The following is a 20,877-nucleotide window of genomic DNA, read 5'->3' on the forward strand; positions in this document are numbered from 1 at the left end:
TCATATGGAGTGAGGTCACCAGAGTGGTCACTCAGGGGTCTGACCTTTTTTGGATTTATATTAATGACATTGATTCCAGTATTGTTAGTAAACTTGTCCGAGTTTTTAGAAGACACTAAAACTGGAGGGCCGGCAGACACTGAGGAGGTAGCAAAATGAATACAAAATGACCTGGACAAGCTTCAAAACTTGGGAATATGCACTTTAATGTAAAAAAGTATAAAGTGCTACATGTGGGCAACAGGAATGTCAATTATGCTTCTCCTCTTTGCTCCATACCCTCTATTGTAAAGCATCAGCGCTGGCAACATATTTTTTTTAATTTATAGAAGGCACTTAACTTTAGAACATAATTTCGCAATTGTGTACTAACGTGGAAGTTTGTCTTGCTACAGCTGTTTTGTACCACCCCACATGTACAGTCTTATCTCTATGTGGACAGCTGCTTTAAGCAAAGCGACTTACTAGCTTAACGTAAGTAGACCAAATAGTTATTCTACACCCGTACCAATCACTAAAGCAGGTGTCTGCTCACTGCGCTGCTACTATTGGAAAACGTCTTTTCCTCAGCTGCTAACCCCCTACAGGAATATGGCAGTAACCCACACCAGGTGCTCTTATCAGTACACCTTCAATATATTATTATGGAGATTCCTGTGTTTGGTATCTGCCTTATAGTGCCCCATGCGTACAGCCTTACCTGCACGTGGACAGCTGCCTCAAACAAAGAGACTTACCAGCTCAGCACAAGCAGACTAAACGGTTGTCTTCAAACATGAGCTGCACTTGTGCCACTGCTCACTGAACTGCTTTGTATTGAAGATGCCTGTTCTCAGCTGCTAACCCCTGAGGGAATATGGCAATCATCCACACCAGGCGCTCTTAACAATATACCTGTACCCAATCAAAAAGGATACAATTTATTATAAAGCAACATTAATAAAAACACAGTAAAACCGATGTTAGCAAAACTAGGTAATGTATTTGGAATGACACTTTAAAGGATAAGAAATGTATTTGAAAAAGGGTCTTATTAAAAATACTGTACTGTGTACGATGTGTCTTTTAAAGTGTAGATGCAGAATTACTTCAGGTTGGTGTTCAGTCAGCAGAGGGCCTTGTTAATTTCTTTGGGCTCTTCTGGCTTTCTATGCTTTTCTCTCTCCTGCTCTGCTCTGCCACCCTTCCTTCCTTTCCGATCTGCCCAGCATGCACCCAAAACCTAAAGGCCTAATTTCATGTCAAATTAACAATGATTATAAGAAAAATAAGTATGTGTTTGCCTTTCTTGGGCTGTTTGTCTATACAGATATTAATTACCCCAGGTCTAAAAAATAAACCATCTGTTTAATATACTACAAGAATGATCTAAAAGATATAAGGTTTTGGCCAGCAAAGATACAGAATTTAAAATCAATCTATAGCAATCATTAATAATAACACAAATTGTGTTTAGAATGGGATTAAAGAGTCCAGCGTTTAAAAGTTTTAAAGATAGTTTAAATAATTGTCAAGTTTTCAAATTGCTGGCTGTCTACTCAGGTGTCCTTATTGCTGGCAGGTCAATCAGTATTAGCTCCCACAGTTCAGGTTTCCAGTCTTTTTCTTATTTTATATATTGAAAGTCAGTTCAGTATTGTGAGTTACGAACATTAATATCTTCATATGGCTTATCTGTATACAAATACACATGGCAAGTGCATATATATATATATACCATGTTTGTAAAGAAATAACTTTTGTCTTGCAAAATAACAAACCCATCCTTTAAGTTAGCCAAGCAAGCCTTTGCAGGCTTAACCATGAAGACTTTAGCCCTTATGCGTGGCAATAGCATCCATTGGTGGCCAAGTGATTCACAATCCTGAGAAGTCCACAAGCACCTTAAAAAAGGAATCATCTTTTAATATGTCAAAATGATGTGGCTTGCAACAACTGAGATTGCCACGAACAATAGCCAAACATCATATAATGTAGAGACAATAACTGAATGAGAAGATATGGAAGTGAAAAAATCGAAAAGAAGTTGGGATGAAAGGCAAAGAAATATTGGAACTGCATAACTGGTAAAAACAGACCTCATTTGGAGGTAAAGGAAGAAAGATGAGAGTGGAATACAGAACCTGGATCATATCAAATGCAATGTTCTGAGCCCCAAAAATAAGTGTGCTGATACCGACTAGATTTCTTACTATGTATTTATATATGTAATCGAGTAATCTACTGGTAATTTTTATGATTAATTCAGTATAAAAAGTCATTACCAACTGACTTATCTGAGCAGTATACATAATTAAATGACAATAGGTATATCATTTCAGTGTCTCCAAAACACTTTATTGGAAATAAAACATCAACTAGTGACCTTTTTTAAAAGGTTTCAAGAAAAAAAAATAAAAATATATGTAGCATTTCAAGTAATTCAAAAAGGTCCTTTAAAAAAAGTGAATAAACAGGTGAAGTCTTTTAGGCTCTTCAAATGAACTACAAAAACAAATATAATAAAAAAAAAAAAAGATTCAGAATTTGTAATAATTGATTAATTAAAACAATGCAAACACAGTGCACTTTACAATAACCAAACAAGCCTAGCTGTAAGCCACTGAAAATGATTTATTAAGAAAAACTTCTAAAGGTATGGAATTTTAAGCACTTACAATTAAAGACAATACAGAATACTTAACTAACAATTACTTTGAGCTGAGCAACTGGAGTATTTCAAGGTTCCCATACAGAGAAGTGAACATATCAACAGGCTCAAGGCTTACACTTGCTTCATATTTAGAAAGTGATATGTGGCGTACTGGTAGAATGCATCAGGAACCCACCTTTGTTACTTTTTGCAAAATGAATGGCACATGGTGAGGAGAGGGCGTTCCATTATCTTTTGACACAGCTAAAACTTTTCACAGCACACAACCCTAACCCTACCTTTCTTTCCTCCCACCTCCGAAGCCCTTTATGATCCATCTTTGGAAGAGAACCTCGTCGACCACACACATAACTCAATCCTTGCTCTGTTTTGCTTTCCAAAATTGTTTTTATATTTGATCACATCTTCAGAAAATGAAATGGGCCAGTCCCTGTGTTAGTTTAAAAAGTCAACAAAACAAAGTATGGTTATTTGTTCCACACTGATGATAATGGCAATATTGTAGCCCTGGATTGACCATTACGCAAAATAAGCACATGCTTAGGGCACCAAGGGAAATGGAGAATTTTTTTAAAAAAAGTAGTAGGAAACTTTCAGTATAAAGTTAAGTATGCAACCACAATCATTAGTTTTGCTGAAATGCTGTATACCTTCAAAGTTAAAAAGCAATGGAATGGGAGATATTTTGTTTTATACAAATAATGATGTTTCTTCATTAGAATATCTTTAACAATTGTTGACCAACATTAATTTATGTAGAAGATCTGAAAATCAGTAGCATGACAAATGTGAAAGCTTTCTTTAGTAGGCTGTGTGTAGAGCTTAGATTGATATCCTCTGCTGTGACAATATTCAGTCAATGCAGATGGACATTTTCTTTAGTTTCTCTTTTGTATGTTTTTTCTTCATGTTCATAAAGATATTTTGAAGGTCAATACCAAAGTCTTGTTTTTGTTCAACGAGGAACCAAAGAAATTGTGAAGAATAGCTCTTTAATATTTAGTTTTTACTGTCAGTCTGTTTTTAGTACTGATTGTAAGCAGTATTTTTCAGTTACTAGAGAGAAAATGTCAGAGAATAAGTTCAGAATGTGCACAAGGTAAGGTAAAACAGGCAATCCATGATGAAATCATTCTTTAGAAATCTTATGCTGAAATCCCACCAAGAATATAACATACTCTATTACAGAAAAAGGCACAATGTTGTTCGCTTTAACAAAGGATGTACTTTTATTAAAAAGCCACTGAATTGGATTTCTGTTTTGGCTGTGGTATTGAATATGTACTGTATCTAGTATCGTAATAAATAGTTCACAGGTGTTGGCATTGAATACAAAACCTCTGGCATCGTGACATTCCTAATTTGAATACAAGATTCCCCATCACCAAAAATAAGTGCTCTGATGGCATGGAGTTAGCCAGAATGCTAAGGAAGGAATAGCTGGAAAATGATGTGCATTAGATTTCCACCATAACAAGGAATTCTCTTTCTCAAAACACAAACAAGAACCTTATTTTATACAGTCCGTTCATCCTGCTGTTCCTCCATGTCTTTACTTGTGCTGAAATCTGAGCCAAGCAAATGGCTAAAAAATGGATGTGACACTCTCTGCTGGAGTGACATTTTGATTATTGCTTAAGTTTGCACATTATCTCTTCTTTTGTCTTCTACCGCAAGTGTTTGTATTCTGCTGACCTTGAATGCTTCCTCTGTAGATGGGAACTTCATTTGTTAATTGCTCCCAGGCACTCGTTTTATTCTATTAAATTAGTATTCCGCCCTCAATGGAAATCAAGGATTTTTTTACAGTGGTTATCAAATGGAGTTGCAAGCAGCAAGTAGTGGGATTGCCAAATATTCCTCACGTAAATAATGATTTATTGATTTATGTTATTTTGTTAGTGATTCCATATGTAATTTTTGGCAAAACACGTCCACAATTCATTACCCGCAAACCCGAAATTCAAAAAGTTCCAAAAAGCTCATTTTATTTCCAGCTGATTAGGAAAATGAGGTGCACAAATACATAACTACAACAACTGTATTGAGCCCTTCTAAGCACAAGCATGATTAAGGATGAACACAACACGTATACCTTCTGTGTTAAACCTTTTAAAAAGACAAAAAGAATCAAGTGACATCAAAATAATGATAAAAAATGAATGACAGAGTGTTCTGAACATTGAAAAACAATGTAGCCTTATTCATTTTCTTATACCCGTTTTATACCAGTCTGTGTATTCATCTTTAAACATGGATAGGCACTTTGAACTTATGTGGACTTGCACCATGGAGCATTTTGTTGTACTGTATGTAGATATATAGATAGATAGATAGATAGATAGATAGATAGATTTTATTAATCCCCAAGGGAAAATTCACATACTCCAGCAGCAGCAGCATACTGATAAAAAAACAGTATTAAATTAAAGAATGATAAAAATGCAGGTAAAAACAGACAATAACTTTATATAATGTTAACGTTTACCCTCCCGGGTGGAATTGAAGAGTCACATAGTTTGGGGGAGGAACGATTTCCTCAGTCTATCAGTGGAGCAGGATAGTGACAGTAGTCTGTCGCTGAAGCTGCTCCTCTGTCTGGAGATGATACTGTTCAGTGGATGCAGTGGATTCTCCATGATTGACAGGAACCTGCTCCGCGCCCGTCGCTCTGCCACGGATGTCAAACTGTCCAGCTCCATGCCTACAATAGAGCCTGCCTTCCTCACCAGTTTGTCCAGGCGTGAGGCGTCCCTCTTCTTTATGCTGCCTCTCCAAAACACCACCGCGTAGAAGAGGGCACTCACCACATCCGTCTGATAGAACATCTGCAGAATCTTATTGCAGATGTTGAAGGACATCTGCATGTAAATACACTGTGTGTGGCAACCTTGAATCCCAGTTTGTCAGTTCACTTCAATTAACATATTTGGAATCCTGCAAGTAGAGAAGGAGCGTTTATGTTGTTGCTATGGTGGTAGGGTGTTCTCATTATAAATTTAAAGAAGAGGAGCTCAAAAGTCTTTTCTGCTGTGAATATTCAAAATGTTTGTTGATATCATTATACAACTGTAAAAAACTTCAATTGGGAGCCGTTAATAGTACACAATGAGGATTCAGTGTAAGAAGTTTGAGAGACGCTGATTAGGAAATTGTGTTTTATTATTTTTTTCACGTTTCAGGTTGTAATGCATTCAAAAGTACATGTAAAGAGTTAGCATATATAAGTTTGTCAACATTTATCCTGTTGTTTAAATGATTAGACTGGAACACTTTTGTGAATAACTGAAAATATCTGTTGCTTGTAAACACAGTATACTGTACACTGCCAATATACAAGCTGATAAAATTTGTGTGGTCAGAGCCACATGTTCCACCAGTCAGGTATCATAAGACAATTATACACGTCAGAAGCTAAACTTCATGCTATCAAGTGAGCTTTGAGTGAAACCTAGATGTTGTCTATTCTGGTGGTGCTGTTAAGCCAGTTAACTTTTATACTTCACTTTCTTCTAGTGAATATGAAATGCTCCCAAACCTTAGATACTTTCTAACACTTTCTTATAGGATTCTCATCTATGCTTTCTTTGCCATCTACCATTATTGCCAATTACTTGAGGGGGTAAATTTTAATCAAAATTGTTTTAAACTGAGTTAGTCTAATAACTTGATTATACATGAAAGCCGTACCTAGGACAGAAAGGAAACGGAGCATCTGCAGTTTTGAAAGACCTCATTGTGAAAGATGTAAAACAACAGCCTTGACTGCCTAATGCAGGGGTACTTAAGGTCAGGAATAAACAGACATTGCCGTGTAGTTCACCCTTGGGATATGTGACCCAATCTAAGCAACAATCAAATTAGGACAAAAAAAGTGCCAATTCTGAGAAGGTCATGCAAGGATTTCTAACTCTTATAAAAGTTTAAACACTTTTCTAGAAAACTGAAGTTAACTTCTGTAAACATGTTAGCCAGTTGTGTCATGAAAATAATATTTCTGGTCAGTCAGATGCAAGGAGCCCTACTTTATGTATTCGTACCTTCATAGGAGATGCCAAGGAAAATAACCATTGCCAACATTTAATTTATTAAGTTTAAGGCCGGGGTGGGTTCTGTAGAATGGAATCTCACCCTCATGTGGTAAATGACATAAGGCTCAGTTCATGTTGAGGAAACGTCTGCAAATCCAACTCCTTCCTGTCTTTCCTAAACACAGTATTATCAGAGATCTGCAAGTCTAGGAAAGGCCTATGACAATGTGGCTGTCACTCATCATCAGCTCTCAGCTAGTGTAAAGGGTTGCAATGTTGTCAAGAAACAAAGTTCAATTTGGATTCACAATGATGAGAGAGAAATAGGAAGCAAGACAATTGTATCATATGGTCAAGCCTCAGAAAAGGCCATTTTGTTGTATGTTATTTGGGAGAAGAAAATCAATCAGAATAAATCAGAAGCAGTTGAGTGCATTTTAATCTTATTTTCAACAGGAAGTAAATGCCTCAAAGGCATTCCATGATAGATAGATAGATAGATAGATAGATAGATAGATAGATAGATAGATAGATAGATAGATAGATAGATAGATAGATACTTTATTAATCCCAAGGGGAAATTCACATAATCCAGCAGCAGTATACTGATACAAAGAAACAATATTAAATTAAATAGTAATAAAAATGAAAAAATGAAAAATAAAATTAATGTTCGCATTTACTCCCCCGGGTGGAATTGAAGAGTCGCATAGTGTGGGGGAGGAACAATCTCCTCAGTCTGTCAGTGGAGCAAGATAGTGACAGTAGTCTGTCACTGAAGCTACTCCTCTGCCTGGAGATGACACTGTTCAGTGGATGCAGTGGATTATTCATGATTGACAGGAGTTTGCTTAGTGCCCATCGCTCTGCCACAGATGTTAAACTGTCCAACTTTACTCCTACAATACAGCCTGCCTTCTTAACAAAGTTTGTCCAGGCGTGAGGCGTCTTTCATCTTTATGCTGCCACCCCAGCACACCACTGCATAGAAGAGGGCACTCGTCACAACCGTCTGGTAGAACATCTGCAGCATCTTACTGCAGATGTTGAAGGATGCCAACCTTCTCAGAAAGTATAGTCTGCTCTGACCTTTCTTACATAGAGCATCAGTATTGGCAGTCCAGTCCAATTTGACATCCAGCTGCACTCCCAGATATTTATAGGTCTGCACCCTCTGCACACAGTCACCTCTGATGATCACAGGGTCCATGAGTGGCCTAGGCCTCCTAAAATCCACCACGAGCTCCTTGGTCTTGCTGGTGTTAAGGTGTAAGTGGTTATATGGGACCAGATAAGATATTTTCATTAAAAATTACAACAAAGCAGAGTAAGTTTGAGAATGGAGAAACCTCAATTAGTTAGTCACCTCAGCCAAGGAAAAGAACTTTAATACAAAGGTTATGTTCATCCATCCATTTACAGAAGCCACTCAATTCAATTTTAGGGCCCTAGGTTAGCAGCGTATATCTGACAGCATCAAGGGCACCATGTAAATGAGGCAGCATTCATCGTTGAACATTTTAGAGCAGAAGTTCAAAAGAACTTGAGGGCAACTAAACAAACTCTACAGAGACCGTCATCAGGCTGCGATTCAAACCAAGTCAGCTGGAGTTGTGAGGCAGTACCACAAATTAATGCAACTTTTAGATTTGTTGGAGGGAATGACCCTAAAAAGTTTGTGTTCTGCACAAACAAGATAGGCAGGCCACTGTTAGCTGGTTGTTGACTTAATTTATACTGCTGCATAAGATTTTTAACCCATACTGTAGTTACTTTTTGATCAAATACTCATGTGTAATCCATAAAACTACCATACCTTACTTTTGTAAAAGAAGGAATAATTGCCCATAAGCTGTATGGGTTAGAGTGGTACAGTAGCGAGCTCTGCTGCCTTACAGCTTCAGAGCCCTGGGTTCAAATCCCAATACAGTCTCTGCCTTTGTGGAGTTCTCCTAGTGTTTCTCTCCCACGTACCAAAGTCAGGCATGTTTGTTAAAACAGCGACTCTACATTGCCCTGGTATGGGTGGGTATACGTAAGGGTGTCCTCAGTGCTGCCAAGATTGGTTCTTACTATTTACTACCCTGAACTGGATAAGTAGTCTGTAAAATTTATGAATGGACACACAATTTGATAGACTATGTGCGCTTATCATGAAATGGGTATTCACTGTTAGAAGTTTTTATAAAATACAATATTCATGAAAATCTTCATCAAGTCTATACAGCACATGTGACTGGTTCAGGCACAGGTCTTGCTAGAACCCAGCAAACCACTTATACAATCTTAAACACTCCATCCCTTTCACTCCTCTATCACAGTCCACTACCCTCCATGTTTATTGGCTTCATGTAACTGAATATAGGCAGACCCGGAACACAGCCATCCCAACTATGAATTATGATGGCATTGTAACAAGGGATATGCAAACTATATCCTTCCTATTGAACAGAAATTACATCCTAAGCACTTTATGGTCAGCAGTGCAGTAAGTACAGTGCATCACTTTTTCCACATTTTGTTATGTTACAGCCTTATTCCAAAATGGATTAAATTCATTTTTTTTCCCTCAGAATTCTACACACAACACCCCATAAAGACAGCGTGAAAAAAGTTTACTTGAGGTTATTGCAAATTTATTAAAAATAAAAAAAATTGAGAATTCACATGTACATAAGTATTCACAACCTTTGCTCAATACTTTGTCGATGCACCTTTAGCAGCAATTACAGCCTCAAGTCTTTTTGAATATGATGTCACAAGCTCGACACACCTATCCTTGGCCAGTTTTGCCCATTGAGATGTTCAATCGGATTCAAGTCTGGGCTCTGGCTGGGCCACTCAAGGACATTCATAGAGTTGTCCTGAAGCCACTCCTTTGATATCTTGGCTGTGTGCTTAGGGTCGTTGTCCTGCTGAAAGATGAACCGTCGCCCCATTCTGAGGTCAAGAGCACTCTGGAGCAGGTTTTCATCCAGGATGTCTCTGTACATTGCTGCAGTCATCTTTCCCTTTATCCTGACTAGTCTCCCAGTTCCTGTCACTGAAAAACATCCCCACAGCATGATGCTGCCACCACCATGCTTCACTGTAGGGATGGTATTGGCCTGGTGATGAGCGGTGCCTGGTTTCCTCCAAACATGACGCTTGGCATTCACACCAAAGAGTTCAATCTTTGTCTCATCAGACCAGAGAATTGTGTTTCTCATGGTCCGAGAGTCCTTCAGGTGCCTTTTGGCAAAACCCAGGTGGGCTGCTATGTGCCTTTTACTAAGGAGCAGCTTCCGTCTGGCCACTCTACCATACAGGCTTGATTGGTGGATTGCTGCAGAGATTTGTTGTCCTTCTGGAAGGTTCTCCTCTCTCCACTTAGGACCTCTGGAGCTCTGAAAGAGTGACCATCGGGTTCTTGGTCACCTCCCTGACTAAGGCCCTTCTCCCCCGATCGCTCAGTTTAGATGGCCGGCCACCTCTAGGAAGAGTCCTGGTGGTTTTGAACTTCTTCCACTTACAGATGATGGAGGCCACTGTGCTCATTGGGACCTTCAATGCAGCAGAAATTTTTCTGTAACCTTCCCCAGATTTGTGCCTCAAGACAATCCTGTCTCGGAGGTCTACAGAAAATTCCTTTGACTTCATGATTGGTTTGTGCTCTGACATGAACTGTCAACTGTGGGACCTTATATAGACAGGTGTGTGCCTTTCCAAATCATGTCCAGTCAACTGAATTTACCACAGGTGGACTCCAATTAAGCTGCAGAAACATCTCAAGGATGATCAGGGGAAACAGGATGCACCTGAGCTCAGTTTTGAGCTTCATGGCAAAGGCTGTGAATACTTATGGACATGTGCTTTCTCAGTTTTTTTATTATTAGTAAATTTGCAAAAATCTCAAGTAAACTTTTTTCATGTTGTCATTATAGAGTGTTGTGTGTAGAATTCTGAGGGAAAAAATGAATTTAATCCATTTTGGAATAAGGCTGTAACATAACAAAATGTGGAAAAAGTGATGCGCTGTGAATACTTTCCGCATGCACTCTATATGTATAAAATAAATGATAGCTAGCATACACCAAACAAAACAAAAATAACCATATGCACTACTTTAAGAAGTGTGTCCACTGCAAAGGCCCTGATTAAATACAGAACATTATTATATCTGTTGATAGCCCTGCTCCCCTAAACATGATATCACTGATAATCTTCCCTCTGAGGTTGATATGTTCCTTCTTTGGCATAGCAACCTTATCTCTACAAGATGAGTTACTGACAATTTACAGAAGCCCAGTGCATGTGATGAGGTGTGTGCGATTTAATATCGTCAGAGTCTGCAAAGACTGAAATCAACTGACAGAATGTAAATGTGCAGAACCTCTACTTTCTGCTTTACACATACTGTAAAACTGAATGGTTATTAGTATTAATGAAGATTAAAAATGCTAAAAATAATCTCCTAGGCTATTGTTGCATATTGCACTTAGCCTCCCTGGATAGTGAAAGGGAGACACACCATTGAGTACTGTCTCTCTAACTAGGTCTGCTTGTAAAGCTCTTCAGGCTTATTCAGATATTGCTTTTGTTTACGTAACTGTCTGCGTTTCTGCTCTGTCCCTCTGTAACCACTGTATAAATCCTAAACCTGCCACTCTGTCATCCCAGGCTGTCCGTCTATTCTCTGTATTATATAGACCTTTTCTGACATTCACATTAATCTTTAATTGTAATGTGAAGTGGACAGCCAAGACGCCTCTATAGTGGAAGAACTAGAGGAGAGAGCATATTTGGTGCATTACCTCCCCCAGAACAATAGATGGCAGCCCCCCTGGGTTGCAGCGGTGCCTGAGACTCCCAAAGGGCACCATGGAAGCTGGAGTTTGGCACAGCCCTGTTAGGGTCTGTGGGTGCCACTAGGGGGGCGTTGCTGGAATGGCTGAGCCCTTTGGTGAAGCGCTTCTGCAATACCTGAATGTGCTGTTGGAAGAAGATCACCGGATACCTGGAGCACTTTCGGGAGCCCTATAAAAGATGCCAGTTGCCATTGCTCTGGGAGAGCCAGAGATAGGAGATGGAGGACAAAGCTTACCAGGAGGAGTGGAGGCAGACTGTGAGAGAGAAAGAAGAAAAAAAAGTGGTGTGTACTGTGCCTAAGTGTTTATTTGTGCTTTAACAGTGCTGTGCAGGTGGGAAATAAGGGAAAGCATTTTCCACGTAAAAAAAAAGTGTGTGCTGAACTTGTGCCCTGCATCTGTCTGTGACTGGCCACACAAACACACACATATATACAGTGTATATTTACACACACTCACACACATTAGAATGGGCAGACAAGCAAAATGAAACCTTTGATTGGCTAACTAAAAAGATTATAATATGCAAGTTTTCAAGGCAGATTAGGCCAAGAGATTGTAAGCTTGCATCTTTTTAGTTAGCCAATCAAAGGTTTCATTTTGCTTGGTTTCTCGTTGCATTCATAATGGCTAACAATGTACAACAAAAACAACATTTATTTATATAGCACATTTTCATACAAAAAAAAATGTAGCTCAAAGTGCTTTACATAATGAAGAAGAGAAGAATAAAAGACACAGTCAGAAAATAAAATAAGTCAACATTAATTAACATAGAATAAGAGTAAGGTCCGATGGCCAGGGTGGACAGAAAAAACAAAAAAAAAATAAAATCTGTAGGGATTCCAGACCATGAGACCGCCCAGTCCCCTCTGGGCATTCTACCTAACATAAATGAAACAGTCCTCTTTGGATTTAGGGTACTCACGGAAGGACTTGATGATGATGGTCACGTAGACTTCTTCTTTTAGTCCATCAATGTTGGAGCATCATGATACTCTGAGTAGGTGGTGGTGGTGCAGGCCGCCACCACAAAGAAACCGGAAAAAGAAACAGAAGAGAGAGTAGGGGTCAGTACGGAGTCTATTAGAAAACTTAGTATTTTTCTTTTAGAAAAAGTTGTATTACTACAGTCCATTAGAAAAAATACTTACATTAAAACAATTCATGTGGCCATTTGGACATGGTTTAAATCCAGTCTGGAGTTGGGAGATGTTGGAGTAAAGGCTAAGCTGACAAAGGAATAGAGGTCAAAGTCTAGAGGTAAATGGGAGAAGGTATAAAAGAGTGGGTTCACCAGTGCTTTTCATGCAAACAAGTGAGCAAACAAACTTGGTTTAGATGGGGTGAACCCAGAAGGGTATAAAGTTTATTGTTTAGTTCCTTGTGCATCTGGTCTGGCTGTAAGTTTGCCGTTATACTAGGTGTATGGTCCTTGCTCTGTTTCTATATTAATGGACAAGCCTTGAAAACAATTCGAATATGGGCATGAAATGTGTTAACCACAGCAATCTGTGATTGTAGTCAGAATCCTCTTAACTGAAAGACTGATTGTAGTTTGTGTGGATTTTGCTGAAACAATCCCAAAGATGTACGTGTTAGATTAAACAGAGACTCTAAACTGGCCAAGAATTGTAGTGAGTTAGTGTGGGCATGACTACTGTGTGTCGTACCCAGGCCTTGTTCTCACCTTGTGTTTAGTCCTGCTAGGATAGGATTGAAAAATGAGTTCTTTTTTCACAATTCCCTGCAAGCTTTACTGTAGATTCAGGTGACTGGTCAAATTTCTCTTTACCAAGAGTTTATTTTGCCTGTTTATATTCATTTATTATTCAACACTCAGCTAAGTGAACCCTATAACCAGCTCTAGTGCTATTAAACTTAAACCTAACTGATTTTTGAACGACATAAATGATGATGATTGAATCTGTTGCATCTGTTTCACACCATAAAAGATAAAAACTGTGGGGAATCCTTCAGAACCTTCCCACTTTATCTGTTTATACCAGATCTGATAACATTTACTCAGTTGTTGCTACTGCCTGTATTGTGCCTGATCAGAGAAGTTTATCAAACTTGAGAGAAATCAAAAATCAAAGGTGAAACAAGAATAGCAAGAGGTCTTAATCATAATTCATGATCCTTTCCCTAATTAATTGATGAGATTTGTTTGTTTTAAAACAGTCTTTGACAAAAAATAAAGTGTACCACTATCTTAAATATTGATTTTGAGATGTCAGTATATTTCATGGTGCCAGAAGATTACAGGCTGGCAATGGGAGTCAATGTCAACAACAACATAGGCTTGTCCATGAAAAATAAGTCAGAAAAGAGTGGCACTCAAAAGAAAACAAAATACAATATTCCACTGCAATGACATCAATAAAATAATAGTAAAAATTATTAGCAACAATAAAAGTAGGAACCAATATAGTACATGTATTCAAATAATAGCTTGTTTTTGTTGCTTGGGGATTCAATATGCAGTAGTGACTCTTTATGTGTCCCAATTCTAATGTGAATTGCCCCACCAAGGGGATGTGCACAAGTACACAAAAATAATTAAATTGCATTAAAGGGCAAAACAAGAAATTAACTTTTTTATATCAAATTATCATTTGTCTGGGCAGACTACAGAATGCCAAAGATTTCTAAATGAAAATTTATTGCATGACTAATATTGCCATCCTAATCCTTCTAACTATGGTGTACCCAGGAACGAATCAAGATCAGATTTTTGTGAAGCTGAACAGTAATGTGAAGGTGGTAGAAATATGGGCATCTGGTTATGGTACTTGACCAGATGTAATAGTGAAAAGTAATCTTAACCACATCCAATGATGTTTTCTCCTATATAAATACTCAAAAGACACAATAGCATACGAAGTATATGCACCAAGCTTATGGTGAATGTGGTGGGGAGCAAAATCTGACTGTAAACTAATATCATTTATACTCCAAACTAGTAAAACAATCATCAGGAAATGGCTGGCCATATCAAAAGACAATACCAGGCATATTTGTTGGGTTTTTATTTGAATAATGTTGGTGTTGTGGATGTAGATGGTGTTATGGTTTCTGCCTCTCAAGAGAGCCTTATTTGCTGTGTGACCAACTGCCTGTGATGCAGCAATTTCTTGGAGTGTCTGACTGGTGTGCCATGGCCAGAGACATGCCTTCATTCTCTGAGCACTTTGAAAACAATGCTCTTCTGTTTTTTCTTCTTCTAGTGTTATATTTGTTTGTTTTTGCTGGCACATTGATCACATTAACCGAGCTTTGTATTTCTGGGATGATGGACCGCGACCTCTTTCTGCACTCATTTTGATTGACCCTAATCCTCTGATACCACATGATATCTCTTTGATGTTAGCTTTGAGGCTTTCCTGTTATAATATTTATTAAACTGCATTCATTTTCACCCTCAAATAAGAAGTATATCTAACACACAGACACAACAAAGCAAATGAAATAATGTTTATTGAAAACAGGCCTATAGAAATGACAAAAACTCCACAAAACTATAAAACAAATTAACAATGAAACTCAAGAGCAAAAGTTCATAAACATGGAAAACCCTGGAACCACTTGTTAAAAGAGCTAGGACAAGTTGATGCTGAGGGGTTAAGCCCATGGGTCAAAAACAAAGAAGGAACAAGAACTGAAGAGACTTGGAAGCCTGGAAACATCAACCACAAAATAGGTCAAGATCAAGCAATGGGAAAGGAGCAGAAGACTTGATAGTTGGTGCCAAGCAACATGAGCCTCTCCTTGCTGAAAAGGACCATGGGTCAGCGAAAAAACAGGCCTGCTAGCACTGTCAATCAGAAGAAGTTGTTTAGTATCATTCAATGGATTAATAATAATAATAATAACTGTTATTTATATAGTGCCTTTCCCATCCTGTCTATAGAAACTAGTGTAAGATTAGGACTAAACCAGGAAACCATTCATGGCAAGGGATGTTAATTCACTGGACTAACACAGAACCTCAATCAACCTTGACAGCTTCTATGAGAGAATCATAGTCAGGGTAGAACATGTCAAATCCAGACAGACGTTTTCACATTAAGTACATAATATCTACACTCACAACAATTTCAGGCAGCAGTCCACCTTCCTGCTCTATCATGCTATCGCTTTATAACACTAAGGGCGCTGCCTTGGCTTCCCGAGGCATGCAATATAATAAACCGTCTTTTTCAGACAATCACTTTATAAATCCCTTCAGCGTTTCCAAGAAGTAGGCATTTACATTTTTTTTGTTTCTTTTTGATGGCTGTCTATATTTAAACAGTGAAGAGTGGGACCTCTTCATCCACAGCCTCAAGAGCTTCTGTTTCAATGAAACTCCATCATTTGTAGAAGGTACCATGGCTGCAGCTCAGTTCCCAGCTTGCCCCTTGCATTTAGGCTGTGTACAACTGGCAAATTGGAAGCAACACAATAGGATTTGAAGCGCTCATATTGATAAACAGTGGCTGCAAGGCAACGCTAGCATGTTGCTAAGAGATAGATGGCGAAAAAATACAAGGACCATTCCACCATTAGAAAGGGTTTGGGAAAACATGCTATCTGTTTATTTTCAGCTGTATAGGAGCTTTAGTTTTGAAAGGCATCCTAAAACCAGGGAAAATTGCCGCATCTTTATGCAGCATTTTATAGTCTTTTGTATTTAGGGCTCCTGCATGGGGTTTGCTATACTTAGAGCCTGTCAGCAAGAATAATGAAACCTAATGCAAACATATTTTTGGCTTAATCTTTGCAAAAACAGTAAATCAGGCTGCTTGTGATGTCTTGTGCATTAATTATTGTAGCAGGAGTCTTGACATGTTGTATATTTTGCAATAATTAGAGTGAGGGCAAGCTTACTATTAAATTACACATAAAATAAAAGCTTTGCCTTGAGGATTTTAAAATTAAAAGCCAGCGCTAAATGAGGGATGCCACATTAAAAAAGGGAAAAAAGGATACAAATATAGTACTTTGTTTAGGGTTTGAATCCTATTTACAAACAAATTAGAAAGGTTTAAATCTTTTAGTGACACAAGGCTCCAAGCTCACTCCACAGCTTTGGTTTAATGTGCAGCAAATATGTGGTGTGCTTCTCTTTTACCAGACAGCACAAGGGAGGAAACTCACTTTCCTTACTGTTGTGGTTTGTGGTTCCTCTGCAGAGCAGGAAATTTATTATACAACATATACCATTCATGTGCTTGGCGCCAGGGTAATATTAAAAAGATTTCTCTGTCCTGACTTAGTCAGCTTAACAGTTAAAAATGCCTAAATAGAACTGTGTTAAGATATGACAGAAGGTTGCCAATGAAGTGAGCCCTTAAAAACTGAGAATATGTTTTTCAAGTCTTATTTAAGTGGACAACATGGGGCTGTGATATTTCTAATGTTGTGAGATTGCACTACAGTTGATGAATTTACACTGAAATAGCTGCATTTTTCCTGAATTATGTTTAATATTTTTCTTTAATGATGAGGGCAGCACATTGTCCTTCTCTGTGGATCTGTTCCTTTAAGGGCTATACAGCAGCCACCAGGAGGAATTTTAGATTGATGACCCAAAGTGGACTATCTCAGTCATAGAAATGATACTTCATGTTCTTCCTGTGGTGGTCCCTTTGTGATTTATTATTATTGATAAAAAAATATATATTCACTTGTCTAACCATTAGGGGTGCCAGTACTGTTGTCAAACAATTACAATTATCCTATCCAAAAATTGACAAGAGGTTGCAAGAATCAAGAAACAAAGAGCCAAGGGGGTTAAGTAACAGAACAGTCATTAAAATAAGCAGGGGTCTAAGCCAACAAGTCAAAACAAGCTTATGATTTTAATTAAAATTCAAAAGGGCACTGCCGAGGTCCTGATGATAGCTAAACTATAACTAAATGGTTTTTCCCTTGACATCATGTGCAATGCCCCTCTTCTCATACTGCAATGAATGTCGCTACCAATATCATGATAGCATTTATTCAAAAGTCTTTCAAAATGGCAGAAATCTTTACAAGTTACTGTCACAAAATGGCAATGCGATAACATCATAAACATTAAACAAAAATCTAATTAAGCAGAAACTGCACCAGAACAATTGTAAAGGATCCAAAAAAAGATAATGACAATCATTGCCAAATCAGGTATGAGGAAGGTGCCAGTCTATTGAAGGGCAAACTCTGGGTCAGTTTAGAGATACCAATTAACCCAATATCCATGTCGTTATAACAAAAATGAAGGTCTCCAGTGAAAAACCCACGCAGACGTGCTATTCAAACCCAAAAGCTGTGATGCAGCAGTGCTATCCACTGTGCTGACCATATTAATACTGTACCTTTTTTTTGATATTCAAGGACATTGTGCAAAAGAATATAAAAAGATAATCTACAGATTGTTATGGAGTAACATTTAACGCTTTTCAGAGAGAGATCACAGCTACATGTGTTTTAGAGGGTAGCTGCTTATTGCCAGAGATATCACGGCCACGTGCTTTTCTCCCCACACGGGGGACGCTTTCCCATTAGAGCTGAACACGATCACATACAGTACCAACGTTTGGCACTGGAGTGTATCTACCTTCTACTTGGCCAGAATGACATTTTTTATTTTTAAAGTTTGCCCTGTTTCACTACTACATGAGCGGAGCTGCGGGGGACAGCTAGTATTAAATAAAAGAAATAATCGGATGTGTCCAGCATACAGCGTTTCTACATAAAGCTGTGATTTTGTAAAAAAGTATGCTGGATTTGGGGAACAATAAAACAGTTTAAATGTTGTAGTGAGTATGAATAACTGCTTGTTTTCATCACACATGCTCAGAGGTTGTCATCATACAGAAAATGGTCAAATCATGTTCAGAGATGCCTAAAACATGTAAATCCATTGAATGCTGAAAATAAAAATTCTGAGCCAGTCACAATACTCATATAACACCTCTCAAACAGATACAGTGCGGGAAATAAGTCGTGTGTTCAATACTTTTTCCCTGTGTCATTCCACTTTGTTAAACATACCTTTATTTATGGCCTTTAATGTTGTGAATTCTTTATACTTGCGGATGTCTTGAGTTAATACCACAGTGTGGTGAGAATTTCATGTCAATAGCTTCATTGGAAATATACTTACTGAAACAAAATGTTGATGCATTTAATACTTATTTCCCTGCATTATCTCTGCAGAGTAAAATGTCCTGTAGTGATCTTGTGCAGACTCAATATGCTTCTAGCATTTTACAGTGCTAATCATCATGCCAACTTTTATATGGACTGTGTGATTCATTTTTGAGTTATTGTTTCCAAGGACTCGCATCCTAATGCACATCATTCTGAAAATAGTCAAGTTATACTGGTGATGCAAAAATGTGTTCATCTGTTTAAAACTCAGAATTCTGACCCTGTCATAAAACTCATTTTATATACATAGCAAAAGTAAAAAAGACACAATAAATATTTCATCATGAAAATGGAGACATCAGAAAACAATCTTAATGTGAGAAGTCTTAAGGTTGGTGTTAAAAATGGCAATAGTATTGGACTGATGGATATGAAGAGGAAAATAATTCCACAGCCTTGGAGCAGCTGAATTAAATGGCCCGGTTGCCCAGGAACTTGCATTCAGTGTGAGAGACAATGAGTAATTCCTCATTAGCAGACCACAGGCTCAAATGAAGTGTAAAGCGGAAACATTTCTGAAAGACAGGTGGATCTGATAGTATGAAAGGCTTTATAAATGAAAAGAATAATAGTATACAAAATACAATATTTAATTGGTAACCAATGGTGATAAATGATTGAAGCAGTAGTGTGCTCCCAAAGTTTAGCGTGGATCAAAACAATGGTACCTTTTTTTTTTTTTTTAACAAGAATGTACAAAAAACAAACATAATGTAATAAAGTGGGCCCTAAATGGTTACCACCCACATCCAACAACACAATTTCCCCAACCAAACTCTTTGCGAAGATGAATTGTTAATGAGTACAGCTTATAAACAGTGTTAACAACTTACAATAACAACTCATTTATTGTACTCCTGCCTTAGATGGGCCGGCATTGTGTGAATAATTGCATATTACCTTTAATCAACTTGGATGTAGGTGCTAGGTTGAACACATGGCTTAAAATACCTTGCTGAACCCCAGAAACCTGACCCTGGCATTCTGTATCCAGCTGCAGCTGTCTTATCCTTGAGGACAATGCTGCACTATCCCCAAACCTGCTGAACTTAATTTGGTTAGTGAAGGGCCAGAGATTAGGGGCTTGGAGTTGGGGCTCCAGGCCATTGCAGAGTCTGCTCACACACAGCTCAGTTTGGGGACTGTAAGAAAAACCAAAGACACACACAGAACATGAAAACTCCACACAGACAATTATCAGGCATCTCATTCAAAAATGGGACAATGGATCCATTAGATAGCAGTGTTAACCGCCATCCCACTGTGCTGAATGTTTACTTCAAGCCACAGATAGCTCCAGAAAAGTTAAATAGCAAAGTTGAAAGCATCAGTTTTGTGGAGTATTGTTGACTGAGAGGAATACACATGTCCAAATGAAATGTTAGGGTGCCAAATGGGTCAACCTGTTTAGTGAAAACAACAAGTTCAATCGAAAAGACAAGTGCCCAGTGGCGAAAAACAGAACAAAAATGACATCTGCTTTTAGCCAAAACAATAAGGCTGTAAAGAGCTGTCAGGCTTCAGGGTTGGAGCTCTATACAGCAAGATGGTGTCCCCAAATGAGACGCCTCCTTCCGGGAGCCTCCTGCCCTTATAGTGCTTGAATGGGGCAGGGTCAGTAGCCCTCACTGGGTGTTTTTTGGAGATATAGACGGGTAAACACACAAGACGGCCAGTGACAGTGCCTCTTCGTGTCCCAGGGTGGTAGTGCTTACCTCCGATGAGCCCAGAAGATGACCCTTTGACATGCATACATGACAGGAGTGAATTCTTATCTGGCTCATCTAGAAGTTAGTAATAGTTTAGCTATTGTGGATAGGTGATAAACTAGCTTGCTTCTATTAAAGAAGCAAGTTAAGAGAATAATCTTCCAATAATAAAATGACTGAGGACAGAAAGTAACTGAGAATGAACAGGACAGGAACATCAGCATGTTTAAAAGAAAAAGAGGGGCAGACAGGAGAGCAGGTGAACGACTGGATGGAAGAGAGGCCAGGGAGGGAGTGTCAGAGTTGGTAAAAACTAGTAGCTACTATAGGGCATACTGTTTCAGAAAACAATATATAGAATTGTGGGGAGCTACCTTGGAGACCAAGCTCTTTAAAAGCAGCGTATGCTTCATTGTGCACTACAGGCCTAGTGCCACAGGAGCACTTTTAAAGACATT

The 20,877-nt window shown here is 38.4% G+C and overlaps 1 protein-coding gene and 1 long non-coding RNA gene across 10 annotated transcripts in view; one reads left to right on the forward strand and one right to left on the reverse strand.

The window, feature by feature from the left end:
• The window catches only part of LOC120526874, a 215,298-nt gene extending 202,799 nt beyond the window's left edge, over window positions 1–12,499 (reverse strand). For 4 of the 5 annotated variants that reach the window (XR_005633226.1, XR_005633210.1, XR_005633230.1 and 1 more), the window contains exon 1: window positions 12,460–12,499. This is a non-coding gene — a long non-coding RNA (uncharacterized LOC120526874). Of the gene's footprint in view, window positions 1–737; window positions 2,138–12,459 lie in introns of those variants that run through there. The other variant, XR_005633214.1, reaches the window with a different exon arrangement.
• LOC120526805 (F-actin-monooxygenase MICAL2-like) overlaps window positions 1–20,877 on the forward strand; it is a 346,702-nt gene that overhangs the window by 306,972 nt on the left and 18,853 nt on the right. The window lies entirely within an intron of this gene.

Source organism: Polypterus senegalus, chromosome 1, assembly GCF_016835505.1.
Source record: "Polypterus senegalus isolate Bchr_013 chromosome 1, ASM1683550v1, whole genome shotgun sequence".
Lineage (NCBI taxonomy): Eukaryota > Metazoa > Chordata > Cladistia > Polypteriformes > Polypteridae > Polypterus > Polypterus senegalus.